This window comes from Hydra viridissima, unplaced genomic scaffold (genome assembly GCF_058129835.1).
Source record: "Hydra viridissima isolate aposymbiotic clone 2 unplaced genomic scaffold, HvirCarnegie_v1 scaffold_11, whole genome shotgun sequence".
Lineage (NCBI taxonomy): Eukaryota > Metazoa > Cnidaria > Hydrozoa > Anthoathecata > Hydridae > Hydra > Hydra viridissima.
Window position 1 is genome coordinate 12,484,789 of NW_028324310.1, and position 19,097 is coordinate 12,503,885.

The 19,097-nt window shown below is 27.6% G+C and overlaps 2 pseudogenes across 1 annotated transcript; one reads left to right on the top strand and one right to left on the bottom strand.

Moving 5' to 3' along the window:
* The first annotated feature begins 3,909 nt into the window (after positions 1-3,909).
* On the top strand, positions 3,910-15,483 carry LOC149882228 (uncharacterized; annotated as a pseudogene). Its single transcript, XR_016445040.1, has 21 exons — positions 3,910-4,137; positions 4,591-4,741; positions 4,864-4,973; positions 6,426-6,991; positions 7,388-7,435; positions 7,866-7,942; positions 8,489-8,537; positions 8,634-8,728; positions 8,871-8,954; positions 9,083-9,117; positions 9,622-9,665; positions 9,851-9,910; positions 10,225-10,289; positions 10,393-10,434; positions 10,948-11,124; positions 11,344-11,520; positions 11,946-12,005; positions 12,536-12,586; positions 12,733-12,770; positions 12,865-12,955; positions 13,107-15,483. The product of XR_016445040.1 is annotated as an uncharacterized LOC149882228 (transcript).
* A 2,417-nt stretch (positions 15,484-17,900) lies between these two features.
* On the bottom strand, positions 17,901-18,616 carry LOC149882229 (uncharacterized; annotated as a pseudogene).
* Between the last annotated feature and the right edge of the window lie 481 nt (positions 18,617-19,097).

Here is a 19,097-nt window from a genome sequence, read left to right on the forward strand (position 1 = left end):
GCGGGATTCTAGCGACCAATAAGCTCCATACTGGCAAGAAATTTTTCATTTCCTTTCTCATTCAAGTGTGTTTTTTCACCTGGAAACATGTTTGTATCTGACTCAGAATTTATTCGCTTTTGGAGCTCTGAATCTATACCATTGAAGCTGTATGACGAATTAATGCCTCTTTCCAATCCATATACAACTTTTGATACAATAGGCTAAATTGATGCTGCTTCACACAATCTATGAGTTTCCTCCACTGATCCCTAGCTCCTCCGTTCCAACGAAGAAATGAAAATTCCCCGCTGTTGAATATTTTTTTCGATCCCAAGAGAGAGCATGGGAAATAGTAGAGAGTCTTGGTGGTCGAGCTCCAAACCAAAAAATCTCTTTTTACTGTTTCCTTATTAGACATTGATTGATAAAACACACTCAAAGTAAAGATTCTCTTCTTAGAATCACGGGGATAGTCTTAATAATCTCGTTGCTGCAAAGACTGTAAAAGGAATCCCTTAAAATAAACATCTCGGTCTTTTTGAGCATCACATTTTCCTCTGCTGGATAAGGTTTCTCCTTTCAAGTCTGATAACTTACTTTGAAACTTATTTAGCTCAATTTCAGATAAACTGTTTGAGAACTCCGCTAATCCACAGTCCTCTGAATCATACATATTGAGTGCAGCAGGAAATTTTGGAAGAGGAGGAGGGCTCATTAGTTCCTCTTGGCTCTCATCAACTGACGGGAGTCATGGTCATTTTTATAGGGATTCTTAAGGAAAAAAAGTTAACAAAAACAACAAAGATTATAACACCAGAGGTTGTTAGATAAAAGAAAAAAAAAAGATAGTTAGCTTACTGGAGGAATAAATTGAGTGTTGGGAGAAGAGGCACTTTGTTTGCTCTGTGTTATGGTTATAAATCCCATATCATACAAAGCCTTCTATTTTTTACTTCTTCTGCTGATTTTTTAACAGCTTTAGGACGGTTATGAAACACCTAAAAAGTTTTGTAATTTATAATTGATTTATAAACAAAGGCACATTCAATATCATATTTCCGCATTTATACAGGTCGAGCGTATTTTAATTGAGCAAATTTGTTTTTAGAATTATTGGATAAAAGAGCATAATTTAGTTTTATTTTGTTTACGTTTTTGGCGTTGGAGTGTTTGCAACAGTAACTGCTTCTTGTATGTGCTTTCTTTCGTTTAAAAACTATTTTATTGCTTTATTTTTATTGTTGAAGATAGCGTTTAAGATATTTTTGTTTCCATTAAACTAGTTGCTATTCAATACATTAAACTACGTCTACAATAGACCGTTATTCCCTAGGGACACTCGGTTGTAAATAAAACAATTGCTTTTTTTTTTTTTTTTTTTTTTTTTCCTAACCGCTAAAGAAACAATTTAAAACAAAAATTTTAATATAATCAAAAAGGAAAATAGTGTAAAATTTTCAAACCTTTTTTTAAACTATCAACCGTTTTATTTAACCTACTAATTATTTAGCCATCATTAACACTTATCATAACCGTAAACTCATTGTATTGAAATCTCAACACTTTTAACATGTCCACCAACCATTTGAATGAAACATCTCCATTCCGCTTACTTTAAACCCAATAGACCTACTTGATAATTGCCCGGGTCCTGGTAGAGGCAAGGCAGCTTGCCTCTACCAGGCAATTATCAAGTAGGTCTCAACAGCCAAAGTAATACTTGAAAAAGTAGCGCTTTCTTCGTGAAATCGTCAGCAAGTACCTCGTTCGCTTCAACTTCTTCAACAACAGCATCGCCCACCCATGGAACGCACTACCAATCGAAGTTTTCAGTGCTATCAGTATTGACTATTTCAAAGCGAAATTAGATCAGCTACCACCATAATTACCACAGCACATCATCTTACTCGCAATCGAGCACGAACAGCCTAGCTAGAAGTTGAAGGGCTTACGGAACACGCCCGGTTCCGTGTAACTCAACTTCTCGTATTCCGTGTAACTCAACTTCTCGTATTTTTTCGTAAAAATTGTTGTTTTCCTTCTAATTAGGTGTCAAAGAAATCATAATGGGAGAAAAGAAAACGAGTCTCTAATAAAAGATTGTTAATTTTACTTTATGAGGTTTAGCAGACGAAAAATGAGGTCAGCATATTTTTTTGCTCATGGATTCTCATGCCATTTATAAATTTAATTGAATGATTTTTTTAATCGTCCTATATACATGTTTTAGAGAGTTATTTTTGATCCGCGTTTTTTCAATAAAAATTACAATGATTTGTTCACATTCTAAACCCTCCTAGAATCATTTTCATCTTTTAAGACTTTCATCTTTATGCAGAGATTGAAAAAAGACTGGCTAGACTGGCTTCCGCTTTTATCAAAGTAACGCATTTTTGTAATGCGTTACTTTGATAAAAGCGGAATTGTTTAGAGCGAACTACTTTTAAGGGTATTTTTTTCTTTAAATATTTTAAGATGTTTAGTACACGTAACGTTTTTATAATCTAGTCAAAACTTATCAAGTCAGTATCACAAGAAACATAAACTTGAATTAGAAATGTTTATGGCAAATATATATTCATTTAAATATAAATCTCACAAATAATTGGTATGTAAAGTTTTTTTAAATTAAGTTGTTAGGTAAATTTTAATCAATAACTTTCTAATGATGCTTATCTTTTACAACTGACTCATTATCTACGTATTTTTGAAATATGCATATACACTGGTTTCAAGTAGTAGGCGAAATTAGATTGTTAATTCTTTTTTTTTTAAACATTATGAAAAAATGATACTATATCTTATCAAGATATAGTTTGTTGTTGTTTTTTTTTAAATGACAGTAATCATGTTTAACTAAGATATAGCTTGTTTGCTGTTTTTTTTCTTGTTTTTTTTTTTTTTTTGCATGACAATAAATAATATATAAATAAAAAAAAGAAGTTTTCTCTGCAATTAATATGCTGCTAACAAGATCATTACTTTTTTATTTGTTCAGTTTTATCAAGTGCATATAAAAGAGCGTCCTGGAGAACGATGTAAAAAATTGGCACACTTTTTAAAATTAATTTCCGTTCTATTTTCTTATCAAAACAATTGTTATTCATAAGTTTTTCATAAATCAATGTTAGTTTTATCATCAATTACAAAAGATTGCATAAAAGTGAAAATGATGACCAGTTTAGTCATACCTTCTTTGAGATTTCGAGGTCTGAAAGATGAGATGCGTAGAAATTTGAGTCGAAATGTAGAATGTGAAGAAACAAAGTGACAGATTGTATGAATGAATATAAAATATAAAAGTATAAATGAATTTTAGAGAACAGAATTAGAAATTTTAGCTTACTTCCAACAAGTTCTAATTCAAAGTTAAGATATAGTTCAATCAGAAAGATTTTATTTAGGAAATAGATTTGGATTTTATGCCGTTAGAAAACTAAAGATGACAGACAAAGTTGGGCTCAAAAAATTAAGGTGGTTTAAGGAAAGAGTTGCTTAATCTTTGAAAAACTGTAGTTGAAAAAATATCTTCGCTATTTAACAACCAATAAATGACTGTCAGAAAACATTTGTGTTACTTTCTCTACATTTTTGGATTCAGCGCCCTGAAAAACGGTTAAGTTCTAATTCTCAGCTGTTTTCTTCCACTGGAATTCGAATTAATCAAAAAAAGATGATGCTATAAAATCCATCATGGCAGACTTGAACAAAAAATATGGCATTTTAAGCTTAATTTAATAACATAAATTTTGAGCCATTTGGAGTTGGGAGCTCAATCTTTGCATTTTTTCATGTTTCACTGATAAGTTCCTTTGGTTAAAATTAAATTAAAATCTGAAGAGGTGGGTGGAAAATTTTAAAAATTTGTCCCACTTTTACATGAAAATATCCAAAAACAAGTTTTTGAAGTTATTTATGCCATTTTTTAACAAGTTTTGCGGCATGGATGAAACAGAAAAACGCTTCATTTGACAAAGTGTAAACCAAACGTTTGAAACCTATGAATCTACACTTGTTGAGGATATGAAATTTGATTTTTATTCTGTTCATTAGTTTAGCTCCTCAAAAGTAAGAAGAAAGTTGATATAAACTATAAGTTTTTTATTTTTTAATTGACGAAATAATTGACGAAAAAGACATCAACAGCAGCAAAAAGTAAGTTTCCTGTCACGGTCGTTCAGAAGCGAAAAGTTATTATACGCAAGCGCAGTAGTAACTAAAAAAAATTCAACTTTAAATAATGGCTACGGTCCGTAGCACGTTTTGTAGTATTTAACACTTTTATCAGATGTTAGCACTCAATTTTTTCTTCTTGTAAATAAACATACAAACACACAGAGATATACATACATACATACATCACATATTTACATATAATTTTTCTTTTACATTTTAATATTTTTTACCTTCTGAATTGGGTTTGATTGCTATTCATTTGCTTAGGCAAACCAATAGCAAGAATTGTTTAGTTTTTCAGGTGTTTTTTTTCTTAATTTTAATTACTTCTCTTCTCACTTCTTACTCTTACAGGTTTATTTACTTTTATTTTGTATTCATAATTGGTCTCTTTATTGTTTGCTATTACAATAAACATTTGTGCTATTTTAGGATCAAGGACATATATTGATGCAATGTTTTCAGCTGTTTGGCAAATTTTTGCTGATCAACTTTAAAGATTAAATTTTTTTAAATTAGCTTGAAGTTTCCTTGAATTAAAATTTTGGTCAAATTAGATTAAAAATGTGCCCTAAACAGAGTGGTTAGTTTTTTCTTTAACAGTTTCAACATTTTTTACTGAATTATGTGATTTGCCTTTTTTTTTTGACATGATACCAGAACTTTCATTACATTTTTAAAATACAAGAATGTATATATATTTAGTGGACCAGTGAAAAGTTGCCAAACAGCTGATGAAACATTGCATCAATACATAGAAGTTGTTCATGAATATGAAGCAAAAGGAAGGGCGGATTGCAAAAAAATCTGGAAGAGTAAGAAGTTTCCTGCTATTGGTTTGTTTAAGCCTCTGCTTAAGCAAACAAATTACCAATTCATCAAAATATATACTAACATTAATGTTAATTGAGAAGATAAATAATATCAAACTGCAACAAAAAACTTTTTTTTTTCATGTATTGGTTTTGACAAAGCTATGAGGGTGTGTTTCCCTCGTCATAGTTACGCCTTTGCCACATCTTGGTTTCTAGTTTGGTAATGTAGAGACAGTTATTGAGAATATAACTACATCTAATTAGATTATACAGTCGTTTTATTGACAGTAAATTCTTATTGAAAGCCTTGATTAAAATTAGAAATGTTGTTGTTAAATAAATGATGATGATGATGATGATGATGATGATGATGATGATGATGATGATGATGATGATGATGATGATGATGATGATGATGATGATGATGATGATGATGATGATGATGATGATGATGATGATGATGATGATGATGATGATGATGATGATGATGATGATGATGATGATGATGATGATGATGATGATGATGATGATGATGATGATGATGATGATGATGATGATGATGATGATGATGATGATGATGATGATGATGATGATGATGATGATGATGATGATGATGATGATGATGATGATGATGATGATGATGATGATGATGATGATGATGATGATGATGATGATGATGATGATGATGATGATGATGATGATGATGATGATGATGATGATGATGATGATGATGATGATGATGATGATGATGATGATGATGATGATGATGATGATGATGATGATGATGATGATGATGATGATGATGATGATGATGATGATGATGATGATGATGATGATGATGATGATGATGATGATGATGATGATGATGATGATGATGATGATGATGATGATGATGATGATGATGATGATGATGATGATGATGATGATGATGATGATGATGATGATGATGATGATGATGATGATGATGATGATGATGATGATGATGATGATGATGATGATGATGATGATGATGATGATGATGATGATGATGATGATGATGATGATGATGATGATGATGATGATGATGATGATGATGATGATGATGATGATGATGATGATGATGATGATGATGATGATGATGATGATGATGATGATGATGATGATGATGATGATGATGATGATGATGATGATGATGATGATGATGATGATGATGATGATGATGATGATGATGATGATGATGATGATGATGATGATGATGATGATGATGATGATGATGATGATGATGATGATGATGATGATGATGATGATGATGATGATGATGATGATGATGATGATGATGATGATGATGATGATGATGATGATGATGATGATGATGATGATGACCATAGTTAAATTCGGTATTGCAACCTTTTTTTTCGTTTATGTGGATTATTTTTCGGTATTGCAACTTACGCGTTCGTTTTTGCAACTTAGGCTTCGTTTTTGCAACCTCATCATTCGTTTTTGCAACCAAAAAGTGTGAAAATTCGTTTTTGCAACCCGCCAAAGTTTAAATCGGTTCCGGTTACAATACGTTTGAATTTCCGCCATTAAGTTTTCTCGAGGACTCGATTGAAATTTGTTAAAAGATGTTTTAAAAACTTTTATTGTTATTATGAATTTAACTTTATGAAAAGATTAAAATATATATATAAATATAACTTAAGCTATATTTCAAAATAGTTTTTTAATTATATACATAAAAGGTGTGATGTGTAAACAATTTAATATTGATTTAAGAGTTAGTAATGATTTGCTATGTTGATTAGTAACGCACCTTTAAGTTGCTAACACAAAAAAGGTTAATAGTTAATTGAATTGAAAGTTTCAATAATGTTTGGTCAAATATAGATACTATTTTAAAATGGTTAAATGCCAATTATGCTCGGGGGACGCGTCCTTATCTGGAACTACATGTGCTCTATGTAAAAAAATAATTGACATCCAATGCCATGGCGGAATAATTGGGGATGGCTATGTTATCTGTAAAGTATGTGCAGGTATTAAGTTATTGATGTTTTTATTTCTTTTTTTCCCTAACTTAAGCTCTAATACTTTAAACATAAACACATTTTAGCATTTTTCAAAGATAAAGAAAAATTCATTCAGTTGCATAAAATTCAGTTAAATGAATTGTTCCTTCTAAAGAAATAAGCACAAACTATGGCAGGGATTTAACTAGGAACTGAATGTTTTAAAACTAAAGCTGCAGGTCTATTAACATATCAATCATAGTCAATATTATTCTAGTGTCAATAGGATGACAGATTTAAAAGTGATGATTGTCTCCCTGTGTCTAAAGTCTGCCCAGTCTCTCCTATATTTCTTTAAATTTCTGTAAGAGTTCCAATAAAAATAGAAAATAAATCTATATAATTGATTATTTCATTATTTAGGTTGCTGCAAAATATCCCCAACAAAAAAAGATAGTTTAGTTGGTAGAGGTAAACTTTTAATTGTTTATTTGTAACATTTTCATAAAGTTGTTACAAAATTTATTGCAATTTATTTATTACAAAGATATATAAATTTATAATTATATGATAGTAGGTCAGTTTTATATTTTTAGAAAGATAACACTAATTAGTTATGTAAAAACACTTGTTAATTATCCACAGGGTAATTAATTTTGATAAATAATCAAGAATAGTAATATAGTAACCAATAAGAATGAAAAAAACTTGAAGAGATAAGAAATTAAACTCACTTTTTGGATATCTCAACCAAAAAACCTTTTTCTTGACTGGGCACAAATTATTAGAGAGAAGAATCACTATTGCACACAAATTATTAAACTTTAAAGGGTTTTAATTTTATGACACTTAAAGCTAAAGCTAGTAATAATTTGAAAATAAATTATTTTGTTTATTCTAGGTATTCAAAAAATGACAAAAGAAAAAATAGAGGTAATTGCTTCTTCTTTATTACTTAAATCAATATTTTCTGGTCAGGTATTGCTAATACAATTTGGATGTTTAAGTTTAATTTTTTAAAAAAGAAGAAATTAACTTTATTTAGGTGGTATATTAATATAACAAGTCTGTTCTGTTACATTTTACTTAGGGCAAGTGAAGCTTTTCAGTTATGTTGAAGGCAACTCACCTATAAAATAAATAATGTGTGTATGTATGTATGTATGTATGTATGTATGTATGTATGTATGTATGTATGTATGTATGTATGTATGTATGTATGTATGTATATATATATAAATATATGTATATATATATATATGTATATATATATATATATATATATATATATATATATATATATATATATATATATATATATATATATACACACATATGTGTGTGTTTGTGTGTGTGCATGTGTCTGTGCGTGTGTCTTTGTGCGTGTGTGTCTGTGTATTATATGTGTATATTTAGAATAAATATAGAAAAGTAAAGGCAGGTGAAGCTTGGATGATTACATTAATAATAAATGTAATGAGAAATAAATTAGAAAAACTAACATGTCAATGCATTGACTTTTAGGTTTACAGTTACAGGCATGATTTGTTTAACGCAGGAAGACAAAGTAAAAGTATGTAAAGTTGCATGTTTTTTGAAAGTTTTTAAGATTTTAATTAGTTAAAAAAAAATGCCCTAAAATTTTTTTTAAAATTGTTTTATCTACTAGAAAATTTATCTGATCAAGAACTGATTGATTTGTTAAGTGAGGACCAACAACACTATCTATTTAATGCTTTGGCTCGAACATATAATTCTATTAAAGTAAATATCAAGTTCTAAGTTCTTTATTACATCATCTAATAATAAATTTAAAATATATTTGTTATGTTATAGTGGCTTGGTTCAAAGATCTTTTAAGAATTTGAAAATTCATTGTATAATAGTTAGCTTTCTTTCACTTTAGCACAATGAATATGTTTTTAAAGTACTGGTGCCAGAAGCAGTTATTTATCTTTTTGCTAAAGTTGAGGAGATGTCAAGAATTCAAGTATTTTGTTGAACTTTGTTATATATTGTTCAGTCATTTTAGTTATCTTCTTTTAGTTTTAGTTAATCTGTTATTTTTAAATTATATTAATTTATGAAGTTGTTTTATACTGTTTGATTTATTGTTAGGCTGAAGTTTTATTAATGTCTTATATTTCAGAAAGGTAGTTTATTATTCATTTTAGAATCTTTAAAATATGAGTTGTTAAGTTAAGTTTAATTCATGCTGCCTGTAGTGGTAACATTTACAAAAAATATAGTCATGGTGTTAACAAAATATGATTCAAATGTATGATTTTTCAGAAAGCAGAGGAAATGGATTTGCAATATAAAAGTTATATGCAATACACAAGTTGTTTGTGGAATAAAAATATTGAAAACCTTTATGAGATCATTGTAATTGTAAAGTTTGAAGTTTAAGATTGTTGTTAAATTTTGGTGGTTTTAAGGAGAGCATTCAAGCTATTTTAAACAGAAAAATGCAGTTTTTCAAAATTAGTACAAGTATTCATAATATTCAAAAACCACTATAGTTGAAAAATTTATTCATTATTTCTTATTTCTTTTTTTATTTCACATGTCATAAAGTTATATATTTCACATATCATATAGTTAACGTTTTAAATAACATCTGATTTATAATGTTTATTATATATTTGATACTTCAGAAATCAAGAAATGTCAGAGAGTGATGAAAGTGAAATATCATCTGGTAAAAATCTATCAGATCAGTTAACAGTTTTAGATAGTAAAGTCATTCAATTGCAAATAGTACTATTTGAAAGTCAATTTTTAACTGTGTTGTATGTTAAATTTAAATTATAATTTTTTTGTAATTTTATGTTGTTTTTTTAAGCATTTTTTGTTAATACATTAATTGTATATTATTTATTTCAGGCTGTGGAAGTTCTTTTTCACAAAATTTGATGGAAAGACTAAAAAGATCTCAAATAGCCAGTATGTTTTCCCCATTAATATGTGGAAAATAATTATAATATCAAAAAAGATAATAAAAATAGTAATAATTTGGAAGAGTTACAAATAAATAACAATCAGGAAATGTCATATGATTAAAATTTATGTATCTTGTATATTTTATCTTTATAACGATTATTTATGTCATTTGTACAATTATATATTTTATTTTATAACAGTTTTAACTAATTATTCTTAGTTAATTGTTAATTTGAACAGCTTTAAATTTTAGTTTTTTAGGTTTTTTTTACTTTCTTTGTTATTCTGTTCCTTAAAATATTTTGAATGGTTTTTAGAAAATGAGCGTTTACAAAGATGGTCTAATAATCAAGAAACTACAAGAGTTGAAAAAGAGGAAAATGTACTTTTTTAACTATGTATTTAGAAATGATTTATTTATATTGAAAATTCTTTATCTTTTAACATTATTATTTATAATAACATTCAATATTAATATTTTTCAGAAATTCATAATCAAAGAATTGCTATCAGAATTAGTATTAAGGGTGAGTTTTTAGTAAAAATAATTTGTATATTTACGTATACACTGATGGTATCATACTGAAGTAGGTGAGAGTTTTAGTGCATACGTTTTCTAATGAGTTAGGGTATTGGCAAGTGCCAGGTCTATGCATATATAAGACATCTATTACAGCATAAAATAAATTATTTTTTTTATTTTTCTGAAAAAGATGCTTTAAATTAGATATCAGATATTTAGATATTAAATTAGATATTTAGTTCATTTAATTTTTACAGATTATAATTATTAGTACTATGTAGACCTAACAGTATTTTTGTATTTTTAATCTTGGACACCAAGATGTCCAACCTTAAAATCTTTTATATATAAAAAGGTCTCAAAAGAAGCAAAATTGTATACAAGTTTTTAAAGTATTGTATCTTTAAAAAAATTTATAAAAAACATCTTTTTTATTATGAGTTAATGCAACAAATTTATTTATTCTTTTTTTACCTATTTGGGATTGTTTATATAAAATGTTGTATTCTTTCAACAGGTTTGTTCAGAATTAGATGAAAATATTCATTTTAAAATTGAAGCAATACATGTTAGAAATAAAAATGAAGTTGGTCAAGTTGAAAAAACTACAAAAGTGGTTGATGTAGAAGAAAAATATAAGGTGGTTGATTTTGGAATAGGAAATAAAGTTATGGATATTGAAGATAAGGATGAGGTGAGTTAAGTTTTATTATGTTTTTTTAGTTTGTGTGATCTGCAATGTGTTTTTTTTTAAACAAGGTATTGTCAAAAATTTATTGAGTTTTTAATTTATTTCTTTTTAATATGCTCTGCTTTAAAAATGGACCATAATCAAGTTTAGATTGCTTTCACTAAATATTTATTATTTATATAAAATTGATTGTTTATGTAAAATGTTGTATTCTTTTAACAGGTTTGTCCAGAATTAGATGAAAATATTCATTTTAAAATTGAAGCAACACATGTTAGAAATAAAAATGAAGTTGGTCAAGTTGAAAAAACTACAAAAGTGGTTGATGTAGAAGAAAAATATAAGGTGGTTGATTTTGGAATAGGAAATAAAGTTATGGATATTGAAGATAAGGATGAGGTGAGTTAAGTTTTATTATGTTTTTTTAGTTTGTGTGATCTGCAATGTGTTTTTTTTTAAACAAGGTATTGTCAAAAATTTATTGAGTTTTTAATCTGTTTCTTTTTAATATGCTCTGTTTGAAAATGGACCATAATCAAGTTTAGACTGCTTTCACTAAATAGTACCACAAAGTAACATCTTACATATGTTGTTAACAAAAAGACCATATTCAATTCCTAACCGTAAGGCAGAGAAGTACACCATAAGTGCATATTAAATGTTAAATCTATTGGTCTATTTTATAAACAGGGCTGTGTATGTGTTTATCTTTGTATTTTTTAACTTTTTAAGACTTGTTAGCTTTTTTCTGCTTTGTTTAGATTTTTTTTTTTTTGAGTTTTTTAAAATGTGTTTGAAGTTCGTAATAAAATTTATATGTTTAGGGAAAAATGTTAGTACCAAGATCATCTTTAAACTGCAGTGTGGATGCAATTGAACTCAATGTAACTTTAGTTTTTAAAATTTATATTATTATCAATCCAAATTTCATCTTTTGAAGAATTCAATATTCTAGTTCATTGATTAAACACTATCATTTAATTCAAACTTTCAATTTTCAAAAAGTAGCCAAAAGCAATAAATAAAGTTAGAATTTTAATTGAAGGCTAACTTGCAGCAAACTTGCAAACCTTGTTGATCACCAGTTGACCTTTTTTTTTTACTTCAAATTTATTTTCACTTGTATGAATATATGCCTTTCGCATAACAATTTGATTTGCTTTTTCATGCCCAACTATTTAAGCATATGCTAATTGATCGAAATCTATAAATTTTAAATTTCTATAGATGCTCAATAAATGAACTTAAGTACTTAAACATTTTTTTCCCTTTCTTACCCAAATAATGTTGTTATTACAAACCTTCATTTTGAAAATTCACAATTTTGAACTCTCTCATCCCTTTTGAGTTAAAAATAAAAATGTCTACTGTATTATAAATTTTTTTATTTTTTTATTTCATGTACACATTTTAGGAGCACTTAAGTGATATGACCAAAGTGTATAAGCAGTTTGGAAAAAAGTTTGTAAGTAAATTTTTTTTTAAGTGAAACTGTTTGTCTTAGATACAGTTACACTTAAGTACATTTAGGTTTATAAAATTTTTCAAATACATGATTTTAAAAGATTAGTGTTTTTATCTTGTTCAGTTATTAATTTTTTTAAAATTTAGTCTAAGAAGAATGAAGCATTGAACAATGATATTCATAGGTTGACATTATGATCTATTAAGTATTTATACATATAAATATAGCTATAAAAATTTATATTTTATTGTATAGATTGATATTTGTTTTTTAAACAGTCGAGTTGCAATGAATGAAAACGAACAAATAAAAATGGGAAGTATTCTAACAGGATTTATGAAAGTTGGTTTAGTTTCTGAGGCTGAAAAGGTATGGTGTTTTAAATATTTTTAAAAAAATTGTTTAAGTTTTTTTATGCTATTTAATACAAAATAGTTTTTTTTTAAAATATATTATTACATTTTAGTTTCTTTAAAAAAACACTTATTTTATATTGAGTTTTTGATTTTTGTTGATAAAGTTATTCAAACAATGGAAGAGTAATGTTAAGTTTAAAAAATGCGACGATTTTAATGAGGCAAAAAAGTCTGTTCGTCAAAAGGTTAAGTGCACAGAAACATACTGTGATGCATACATCATTGATCTTCCCAGACATCTTAGAAATGTACATAAAATTGATCCTGAAAAAGCAAGGAAAGCTAGAGGTATTTTTGATCTAAGAAAAACAAGATATTTAGGTGAAGAAAATGCTAAAAGTAAGATAAAATACAAATGCCCTATTTGCAGTATTGCTACAAAAAATATACATGATCATCTGTATCGAGCTCCGCATCACCTTAAAAATGATTTGGCAAAATATAGAGAAATGCTCAACAAAAAGCAACTTTATGACGGAAGCAAAAATTTTGCAATATCTGTTTCACAAAAAAATAAATTGACTGAAATGAATCCTGTTTTACTAAGTTCAATAGGACCAGAGCTGATGAAGAAATTGCCAAATGAATCAGTCAATTTTCAAGCTCCTTGCATACCAAATAAACCTAATAGTAATGTAGAAGATAATGTTTGTGATGAATTTAATGAACCAAACTTATTGATTGAAAAAGAAGAAAATAACATTCTATGTTTTCAAGACTATCTTCATACATTTCTTCTTTACTTAAAAAGTCCATCAGGAGGAAAGAAAGATCCCCAAGCTGCAATAAATGAAATGCATCAAATTAGAAGAATGGTGGAAGTCATTTTACCAGATTCTCTAATGCTACACAACCTAACTGTTTTATGTTACACAAGTCTTTTAAACCTTAAACTTTTACAAGAGAAATGGTTCCCTTATACTGAACACAAAGGTTATGAGCCAGGTACTCAACGTTCTTATTTGTTATCATTGGGTCATTTCATAAATTTTCTTCTTCGCTCTAAATTAACTCCCACTGTTCCCAATGTTGTTCCTTGCATTCTATCACCTGATGTTCTTAATGTTTGTCAGAAGGAAATTAGTAACTGGAGAACCTCTTTGCGTGGTGAAGAAGCACTAAGAGAATATGATGTAATGATGGAAGATGCTGAAAATATAATTCCTAAAGAATCTTTTCAAGCTATAATTAAAAGTGATTTTTATCAGGATATTGTCAAAAATGTCAAATGTATTTATAATAATTACAAAAGCAGGCCTTCAGATTTTCTAATTACTCGAACTCTGTTTACAAATGTTAGAGACTGCATTTTTTTTGGTTTAATAACCAATAATATTTCACGATCAGGAGCTGTTTCAAGTATGACAACTTCAGAATTTCGAAAAGGAACTTTTTCACCAACAGGAAGTTTCATTATTCTAGTGAGAAAACACAAAACTGCTAAACAATATGGTCCTTGTCAGATTATATTAAACCCTGATCTAAAAGTTATGTGCGATTGTTATGATCAAATTATACGTAATGGAATTCCAGGTAAAATGTCTGAAAATTTTTTTTATAACGTGGTCTGGGTGTGCGTTTGAATCTGGGGGAGTTTCAACCCAATTAAATTCTTTTTTTTTAAAATGTTTACCAAACGAAGATGCAATTGAAAAACGATACAGTGCAACAATGATTCGAAAAAGTCTGCTTACTTTTTTTTATGATAACCATCCTGAATATAAAAGCAAGTTAGCAACCCTTATGAAACATAAGGAAACAACAGCTCAACGATGGTATTATTTAAACAAAAACAAACAAGACACATGTGAGGCTTCTGAAAAAGTTACTGAGACTTTATTTGGAGACATTAATGTTGAATCCAGAACAAAAAGTCAAAGCTCAAAAGTTTGCTCTATATCGTCATCAAAATTAACTAATGTCGAAAAAGAAACTTTAGATTTTGAAGAAAATCAAATTCCTGAATGTTCACAGGTATTATGTTCTGAAACCAGTGATTTGAGTGAAAGTGATGAGGAATACGATTTTTTAAAAAGTAATTCGTTTTCAGTATACACGAAAAAAAGTTGGACCACAGATGAAATAAACGAGTTGCATAAATTGTTTAACATTTCCAACAATTTAACATTAACTCAACCTTTAATTCGTGAAATTGTTGCAGAAAATGACATCCTAAAACTTCGATCTCCAAAGCAAATTTACGATAAATTGCTCCATTTAAGGAAATGTAAAGTTGTAGCACTAAATGAAAATGAAGAGCCACAGTGTTTGAAGTTTTCATTCAATTCAGAACAATTAAAAATGATAAAAACATTATTTTCCTCTACAATATCTGGCCACCAGAGTGTTGTTACTTCAAATGTGAAAAGTATCATCAATCAAAATAAAGAAGCTAAAGAGCTTTTTAAAGACTTTACTACTGAGCAAATTGTCGCAAAAGTTCGTTATGAAAAAAAGAAGTTTTTCTACAAAAAACTTTAATAGGTATTTTATATATTTTTTATATACCTTACTATAAATATACCTATATTTTATATACTTCCTTTACCTCTCCTTTTACTTCTCCTTTTCTTTTTTTTCTTTTTTCTTTTTCTTTCTCTTTAAAGCTGTCTTCCTCCCGTAAAATTCTTTTTTTTTTTTGTTTATTGAGTTTTTAATAGTTTTTGGTTGTTTTCGGTTGTGATATTTATCATTTATTTATATATATATATATATATATATATATATATATATATATATATATATATATATATATATATATATATATATATATATATATATATATATATATATATATAAATAAATGACACACACCGATATATACTTATATATATATCGGTTTTAATTATTTTTGGTTGTTTTCTGTTGCGATATTTATTATTTATTTATATATATACACATATATAAATAAATGACACGCACACCGATATATATATCTGTTTTAATTATTTTTGGTTGTTTCCTGTTGCGATATTTATCATTATATATATATATATATATATATATATATATATATATATATATATATATATATATATATATATATATATATATATATATATATATTGGTGTGTGTATATTTCAAGTTTATCAATAAATTGTTGTGTTGGACACGTTAAACCTCTCATATAACCTTTTTTTTAATCAGATGAGTAATATGATTTTACTTCTATTAATTTTGTATATTTCCTTTATGTGCTGTTTGTTCACATAAATCTTTTAACAAATACTTACAAAAAATTGATGTAAACTTAAATCTATTACTTTAGAAGAGTTAATAGATTTTCATTAATTTAACAACAAACTAAAACAAGGGGTGTAAGTGTTGCATTTTTTTCAACACTTAATTGAATTATGAGCTATCAATTTCTTGGTACGTTTCTTTTGCAACAATTACTTTTCATGATTTTATCCCAAATTTTTTCCCATGATTTTATCTCAAAAAAAAATTACTTTTCATGATTTTATCCTGTCACATATGGTTTAATCTAATCATTTAAATTATCTAAAACTGTATTGTGAACTGTAATTATTAAAGTAAACTGTAATTATTAAGTAATGTATTGTAACAACTGTAAAAGTGTATATAAATCTGATATAGATTAAATATTCTAAACAACCATACGCCACCAAAATATGTTTACTATACTTATTTAATACTTAGAGTTTTTTGCCTGTTAAAGCTGAAACAAATAATACTAAAATGTTTGTAAATACATTTGACATAACTTATGACGTAGTGCGATGCTTGAGATCAAATCTCTGCTTAACCGGGCACGTCAACCTCTTTTTGAGGCGGTTTATAAAGACTGTTACCTTACGTGTTGTATATAAAATTACAAATGTATCCGATACAAAACTAAAATACTCAGTTAAAAAAGTTTAGCTAAGATATAGGTAGAGGGGCGGCTGTAGGAACGAGCATTTTCAGAATCTTAAATAAAATATGTTCAGTTTACAAGATTCTTCAGATTTATTTGACCTAAATTTTATAAATCTAATTAGGCGTGTAAATATTACCTTTTAGCGTTGTGATAAAATTTCTGTTTTTATAAATTTTTGGACACCACCCCACACCTCTTAATAGGAAAACACTAGCTGTTCACTTTCTGTTTCTAATTCGCTGATTGCGTAATGTGCACATACGTATGAGCTGAGGGTTTTAGATACCTAAAACAGTTGCTACTAGGGCCGAACCTGTCTTAAACATCCTTATCAGATCCAAAAAATAAGTCCCTAGAATTTCAAATGGGTCATAATCCAGCGCCAACTCATTTTTTGCATTTTGTTCTTTTTGTTGAAACTCTAAACTTTTGAAATTGTGAAAATATTTATTTTTTTAAAAGAAATATAATTAGATTATTACTAGGATTGGCATTTTTTCTAAAATTTTGACATAAAATAATCAAACAATCATAGTTTTTATTAAGGTTCGGTATTGCAACCTTTGTATTCTCGGTAATGCAACTTTTTTAACATATTCATTATACAGTTAAAATTGTATTCCTTTTCGATGGTAAATTATTCTATTATCTTTCATACCAAATGTAAGGGAACTCATCACCTATTTCCATTATTACATTTTTACAAAATAAAAATTATGGTTTTTTTAGTTTTTTCATGAAAGTTATAACTCAAGTATAATTAGTAACAAGTTATAGACGGTTTAACCAAAACAAAAATTCATGATAAATTATGTTTTTGGGGTTATATGATAAAGGTGATCATTACTTTTTTAGGGGTGATTGACTCCTATTAATGTTTAAAATCATATCAGAACAAAAGTTTAACCATCACCCTAACTTTTCCTGTAAACTATAACAAAACATTGAAATTTCGGTAATGCAACGTGCCGTTAAATTGGAATAAAAGCGCAAGGTTGCATTACCGAACAAGTTTCAACATACTGATGATGATGATGATGATGATGATGATGATGATGATGATGATGATGATGATGATGATGATGATGATGATGATGATGATGATGATAACAATGGGGCTGATTGTACTATTATTAATGATTTATCAAGGCAGATGCACTTATGATTTATATCTAAATTATATTCTTTGATTGAATTAAACTTTTTTTTTACATATACATGCAACAGTCAACATAATTAAAAGAGAATTTGTTTTAGTACTGGATATCAAATCTTCAGGTAAAATAAGCTGTTTATATTTTGGACATAATGTTTCATTGAGTTGGTTAACCTTTATATTTTCCACAAGACAGAAAAAACAAAATAAGTGTTCACATTTTTTTAGAGTTGCTGGTTGTTTTGATATTTTACCACAAAAATTACACTGGTAAAGCTGTAAATGAGGATTGTTTTCCTTTTTTAGTTCTTCAATATCTATTTCCAAGTCATGTGCTGTCACAATGTTTTTTTTAATGGTAGCAATCATGGAAGATGACCACACTTTTTTAACAATGCCAGGACGACTAATAAGCTTTTTATTTTTATTTTAGTGATTTAGTAACATTTAAACTTTTACTGAGTTTTTCTACCTGCTGACAACAATAGCATTCATCACAATGAGTTTTCCAGTTCATATTTAAATGAAGTGTTGTTGATTTCATTGTTTTGATCACATTCTTTATGGTATCGAAACGTTTTGAAAAATTTTAGATGAGTGTACATTCTCTAAACCTGGCAACATGACATGGAATACATGTTTCAATGTTATTTTTTTGGTTTATTCCAATAGAATACTCTTTTTTCCCAACCAAATATCCACAGACCCTGTAAATAAGATTAAAGTTGTTGTAATAATCTAAAAATAATAAAACTTTTTGGATAGTTCTTGTAAATAACCATCAAACTTAACCACATGCATTATGTAGTGTTTATATTCATGAAGTAAATTAAGCTAATAAATCAATAAAAAACTGCATATAAAGTAAAAGATTTTACTTAAAATTATTAGAAACATTTAGTCAAATTTTTTACATAAGGACAACTTTTATTTCACAAACGATATAAATAAAATGTTATCAATTTAGGACAATGGTTAGATGTAAATTTTGAACAAGAAAAAAAATTGAGTGCTAAGATTTTTTATAAGTAATAAAAAGTTAAAAGATTCATATA